This window comes from Enhydra lutris, unplaced genomic scaffold (genome assembly GCF_002288905.1).
Source record: "Enhydra lutris kenyoni isolate GAN:26980312 unplaced genomic scaffold, ASM228890v2 scaffoldscaffold56, whole genome shotgun sequence".
Taxonomy (NCBI): domain Eukaryota; kingdom Metazoa; phylum Chordata; class Mammalia; order Carnivora; family Mustelidae; genus Enhydra; species Enhydra lutris.
Genome location: NW_019154140.1, coordinates 4686314 through 4692879, shown reverse-complemented (window position 1 = coordinate 4692879; position 6566 = coordinate 4686314). Strand labels below are relative to the sequence as shown.

Below are 6566 nucleotides of genomic sequence, written 5' to 3'. Positions count from 1 at the left end.
TTATGCTCCACAAATAAGTGGAGCATAACAAATAGCATGGAGGACAAGGGGAGTTAGGAGAAGGGAGTTGAGGGAAATTGGAAGGGGAGGTGAACCATGAGAGACTATGGACTCTGAAAAACAATCTGAGGGTTTTGAAGGGGTGGGGGGTGGGAGGTTGGGGGAACCAGGTGGTAGATTTTGGAGAGGGCACGGATTGCATAGAGCACTGGGTGTGGTGCAAAAACAATGAATACTGTTACGCTGAAAATAAATTAAGAAAATTTAAAAAAATGTAGGCCTTTCCTTACATAGTATAGGTGCAAGGACAGGATGAAGAGTGCATAGTACTGATTTTACTACCAACTTTGCTTTGCCTTACTTTTTCTCTCTTCCTGTTCAAGGTCTTGGTTGAAGGGATAAGCAGGACATAAAATAATAAAGGTTGAGGGGCACCTGGGTGGTAGTTGGTTGAGTGTCCAACTCTTGCTTTCTCTCAGGTCCTGATCTCAGGGTCATGAGATGGAGCCCCGAGTTAGGCTCTGCATTCATTGTGGAGTCTGTTTGGAACTCCCTCTCCCCCTCCCCACCCCACTTGCTCTCTTGCTCTCTCTCTCTCAAAATAAATAAATAAATATTAAAAAAAATAAGATAGTTTGAAACCATGACCAAAAGCCTGTCACTAGTGAGCCTGGTAAGGATATTGGTATTGCTATACCAAACTATCTATACATCAAAGAGACTTTTTTAACTCTCTGTCAGATCTGGTCATCTGTACAACAAATATAGTAACCAAAGCTAATTTTTTATTGCATACATACGATGTGCCAGGAACTATATTAAATACTTTAATCTTCTCATTTAATACTTAAAACAACCCTGTGAAGTAGATACTGCGATTATCCCCATTTAACAGATGAAGAAATAGGACTTAGAGACAGCTAAGTATTTCATCTATTATTACTCCCATGCGGTGAAACTGGGATTTGCACCCTGGCAATCTGCACCCAGATTCAACCCTGTTGACAACTGAAGGTCCTTTCATTTGAAGTTGAGGCATGACAATGACAAGGAGCTATCTTTCTCTGCTTCTATGTTAACAAAGTCAATGTCCTACTTTTCATTGGCTAGGGAGAACTTTGAGGGACAAGCAACTTTTCTTTCCTAAAGCCTTCTTTGCGTGTGTGTGTGTGTGTGTGTGTGTGTGTGTGTGTGTGTGTGTGCTCAATGTGGAAGATTAATTCCTTAGTGTACTGTCTCATATTTTAGTGTATGTAGCTGTTAATAAACTGTGGAGCAGTATTTGAAATTGAAATGTTGTACAATGTCATTTTTATGCTTATTTTTCATTTTAATAGGATAAATTTCAGATATATTTCAGGATTACCATAAATGTCCTACTTCGTTGACTTTAAAGGATCAATGCCAAGTACAGTTTTTTCAAGATTAGGATTTTCAACATAATATCTATTTCCTGTTATTCCATTTGGGAATAATAAATTGAGAACCTCATAATAGTATACTTTGATTTCTCCCCTGCAGTTATTTATATTATTGTTGAGTATGTTTTTTTGTATGCATATTAAACTTATACATGTACTATTTAAATCTACATATATTATAGACCCCCAATACGGTGTTATTGTTTTAGTTTAAATGGAATTTTAATGCATAGAGCTTTATATATGAAGCTAAGTAAATGCTCAATAAATGTTAATGTTCTTTTTAGAGTGTGTATTATACGTATTGCCTCCCTTAATAGTTTAAAAGCAGCATTTTGTATAAAACGCAACAAAATAAACCCCTCAAAAAAGATACTCAAAAAGAGTCAAGTTCTGATACACACTATTTTAATAAAAATTGACTTACTATGTATTAACGAAGGTTTAAAAATATCACGTTTTGGTGGGGGGGGTGCCTGGGTGGCTCAGTCAGTTAGGTGTCCGACTCTTGATTTCAGCTCAGGTCATGATCTCAGGATTGTAAGATTGAGCCCCAGATCAGGCTCCATGCTTAGTGGGGAGTCTTCTTAGGATCCTCTCTCCCTCTGTCCCTTCCCCCACTCTCTCACTTTCTCAAAGAAATAAAATATTTTTTAAAATATTAAGTTTTGGCACATACACACACAAACCTGGACTGTATTATAAGAAACTCTACATTTTTATTATGATCTTTTAATTCCATCTCTGTTCTTTCTTTACCATTGATTTGGCATTTGAAGTATTCCTTCAGAGTAGCTGTGACTTGATATTTTGCAAGAAAACAGACACCACTACACTGTCCCCAAACATGCTCCACTGGAGGCAATTCCCTCCTTTCTCCTCAGACTCAGGAAAAGTTGGGGGAAAAAATCACTGAAAATGGCCACTTAGTGGCCCAATATCACACTAATAACACAAATAACTAACACTTAATCTGCTCCTTCCCACCATCATCCTGATGATGTCAAGTATGAAACGGGTCATCATATTAGATCTATATTTGAAAGGGAATTGATATATTTGAAAGGGAATCAGGATTTGAAAGGGAATCGCACAATGACAAACTAAAGGTACCTGATGAAAATACAACTCCTTAATCTGTGGAGACCTAAAAATACACACAAACACAGTGTTTGGTTTGGTTTGTACATTAAACTGTATAGGCATATGAAGACTATTAGCAGTTGATTTCTCTTCAAAGGGAGAATTCAGGATCCTAATCTGGCTTGCATAGTTTCTGAGAAAGAGGTCTACAGTGATATTATTCATGACAAAAATAGCACTAATTCTAAGTAATTTTAAGACAGGGAACATATGGTATTATTCTTTATATTCTCTACAGCACCCCGGCACAATGCTGCACGTGGAATAGGTTCTTAGCATTTGTTAAATACACAGATCAGCGGGTCTCTGGTACATGCTGCTACTATCTGGTATGTTTCTTTTTATTTGCTTATTGATTGAATTTATTAACTATATTTGGAAAATTTTTTTCAAAACATTAAACTTCAAACCTTAGAGTCTTCTTTAAAGAATTCTATAAGACATATGGATCTTAGATACTTTGGTATTTTGTACAGGGGCATGCAAAGGTCAGACCTTTGTAAAGACCCAGCACTTACTTTCATCCTGATGCACAAAAATGGTTTTAGGCAAAGGTAAGATTTAGATAGGATTTAACCATTTAAGTGTTTTGTTTTGTTTTACCTACTTCCACAGGTGAACTCAAGAATTTGAGTGTGCCAAGTATTAAAATTAGAGTCAGGTACCTAGTTATAAACAGATGTCAATAAATATTGCAATTGATAACAATGCTAAAAATGGATGGTATAAGATTTACTCTGTTGGAGGTGACTTACAAACCACACAATTTTCATCCTAGGTGTCCAGTGGATTCTTTTTCCTTAGTTGTTATAATTCCTTACTTCTTTTAATACAAAACCGTGATTTCCAACTGGCATTTACCATATTCATGACTAAAGAATGGCATTCCTCCCTCAAATCAATAATCCAATTAAAAAATGGACAGAAGACATGAATAGACATTTTTCCAAAGAAGACATACAGATGTCCAGCAGACACATGAGAAGATACTCAACATCACTCATCAGGGAATTGCTGATCAAAACCACAATGTGCTTTCACCTTGCACCTGTCAGAATGGCTAAAATCAACAACACAAGAAACAACTTTTGGCAAGGATGTAGAGAAAGGGGAACCCTCCTGCACTGTCAGTGGGAATGCAAACTGTTGCAGCCATGGTGGAAAACAGTATGGAGTTTCCTCAAAAAGTTGAAAATAGAACTATCTTACAATCCACCAATGCACTACTAGGTATCTACCCAATACAAAAATACTAATTCAAAGGGATACATGCACTCTGATGTTTATAGGAGCATTAAGTACAATAGCCAAATCATGGAAACAGCCCAAATGTCCATCGACTGATGAATGGATGAAGAAGATGTAGTATATCTATACAATGGAATATTACTCGGCCACAAAAAAGAATGAAATCTTGCCATTTGCAAGGTTTCACTTATGCTAAGTGAAATAAATACCATACGATTTCACTTATTGTGAATTTAAGAAACAAAACAAATGATCAAGGCGGGGGGAGAGAGAGAGAGAGAGGCCAACCAAGAAACAGAATCTTAACTATAGAGAACAAACTGCAGGTTAACAGAGGGAAGGTAGGTGGGAGAATGGGTTAAATAGGTGATGGGGATGAAGGAGTACACTTATGATGAGTACCCGGTGTTGTATTTAGGTGTTGAATCACTAAATTATACAACTAAAACTAATATTACACTGCATATTAACTAACTGGAATTTAAACAAGAAGTTAAAAAAAGAAAGGTGTGTTTTCATCTTCTTATTCTGATTGCTATAAAAATGAAGATGTTAATATACTTACAGAGCTGCCATGGATGGTTCCACAGGTTGAGCAGTGTACAACTTCGGGTGTGTTACTCATATAGACTAGAAGAATGAAAGCCTCCTCCCTACCGCATCACAATTTGGGTTCCCACAGAAGCAGACCCTGAGACAAGGATTTGAGAATGAGAGTTTATTTGGAAAATAGGAAAAACAATAGGGCAGAAAAGTGGGGAAGTGTTACCAGGAAAGGAAGGCAGCTAATAAAGGGTGAATTATTAAGTCAGCTAGCGACTGGCTGTAGTTTAATTCTATGAGGAAACTCTGGGAAATAGTTAAAAATATGTGCCTCGAGTCCTCGAGGCGTCGGTGCTCTGTGGTGTTGGAATTTTGTTGCTTGTCGGCCTGTGTGCGCGTGCACGGACATGGCCTCAAACGACTACACCCAACAAGCAACCCAAAGCTATGGGGCCTACCCCACCCAGCCTGGGCAGGGCTATTCCCAGCAGAGCAATCAGCCCTATGGACAGCAGAGTTACAGTCGTTACGGCCAGTCAGACACTTCAGGCTATGGCCAGAGCAGCTATGGTTCTTCTTAAGGACAGACCCAGAACAGCTATGGCACTCAGTCAGCTCCCCAGGGATATGGCTCAACTGGTGGCTATGTCAGTAGCCAGAGTTCTCAGTCATCTTATGGGCAACAGTCCTCTTATCCTGGCTATGGCCAGGAGCCAGCTCCTAGCAGCACCTCGGGAAGTTATGGTAGTGGTTCTCAGAGCAGCGGCTATGGGCAGCCCCAGAGTGGGGGCTATGGCCAGCAGTCTGGCTATAGTGGACAGCAGCAAGGCTCTGGACAGCAGCAAAGCTCCTATAATCCCCTCAAGGCTAAGGACAGCAGAACCAGTACAACAGTAGCAGTGGAGGTGGTGGCAGAGGGGGTGGTGGAGGTAACTATGGCCAGGATCGCCACCACTCCTCCATGAGTGGTGGCGGCGGCGGTTATGGCAATCAGAACCAGAGTGGTGGTGGCGGTGGCTACGGGGGAGGCCAGCAGGACCGTGGGGGCCGCGGCCTGGGCGGTGGCTATGAACCCAGAGGTCAGGAGGTGGCCGTGGAGGCAGAGATGGCATGGGCGGAAGAGACTGTGGTGGCTTCAATAAATTTGGTGGCCCTCGGGACCAAGGATCACGTCATGACTCCGAACAGGATAATTCAGACAACAACACCATTTTCCTGCAGGGCTTGGGCGAAAATGTTACAATTGAGTCTGTGGCTGATTACTTCAAGCAGATTGGTATTATTAAGACAAATAAGAAAACAGGATAGCCCATGATTAATCTGTACACAGACAGGGAAACTGGCAAGCTGAAGGGAGAGGCAACAGTGTCGTTTGATGACCCACCCTCTGCTAAAGCAGCTATTGACTGGTTTGATGGTAAAGAATTCTCTGGGAATCCTATCAAGGTCTCATTTGCTACTCGGCGAGCAGACTTCAATCAGGGCGGTGGCAATGGTCGTGGAGGCCGAGGGCGAGGAGGACCTATGGGCCGTGGAGGCTATGGAGGTGGTGGCAGTGGTGGCAGTGGCCGGGGAGGATTCCCTAGTGGAGGTGGTGGTGGTGGCGGCCAGCAGCGAGCTGGTGACTGGAAGTGTCCTAATCCTATATGTGAGAACATGAACTTCTCCTGGAGGAATAAATGCAACCAGTGTAAGGCCCCTAAACCAGACGGCCCAGGAGGGGGACCAGGAGGCTCTCATATGGGGGGTAACTATGGAGATGATCATCGTGGTGGAAGAGGAGGCTATGATCAGGGCAGCTACCGAGGCCAAGGCGGGGACCGTGGGGGCTCCCAAGGGGGTCGGGGTGGTGGGGACAGAGGTGGCTTTGGCCTGGCAAGATGGACTCCAGGGGTGAGCACAGACAGGATCGCAGGGAGAGGCCATATTAGCTTGGCTCCTGAGGTTCTGCACAGCTTTTCTTCTTGTACCCAGTGTTACCCTCATTATTTTGTAACCTTCCAACTCCTGATCACCCACGGGTTTTTTGTGTCGGACTATGTAATTGTAACCGTACCTCTGGTTCCCATTAAAAACCATCGTTTTAGTTAAAAAAAAAAAAAAGTGTGCCTCAGAATGACCCCAACTGAGAGATGAGGAAGCTGCGGTATTTATACACCAACTCCAGAGATGAGTCACTGGATGAAAACTTTTGGTGTAGGTGAGTTGATT

At 41.8% G+C, this 6566-nt stretch overlaps 1 pseudogene across 1 annotated transcript; it reads left to right on the top strand.

The window, feature by feature from the left end:
* The first annotated feature begins 4708 nt into the window (after positions 1–4708).
* LOC111157883 lies at positions 4709–6286 on the top strand (annotated as a pseudogene). Its single transcript, XR_002641322.1, has one exon. The product of XR_002641322.1 is annotated as an RNA-binding protein FUS pseudogene (transcript).
* Positions 6287–6566: the final 280 nt, after the last annotated feature.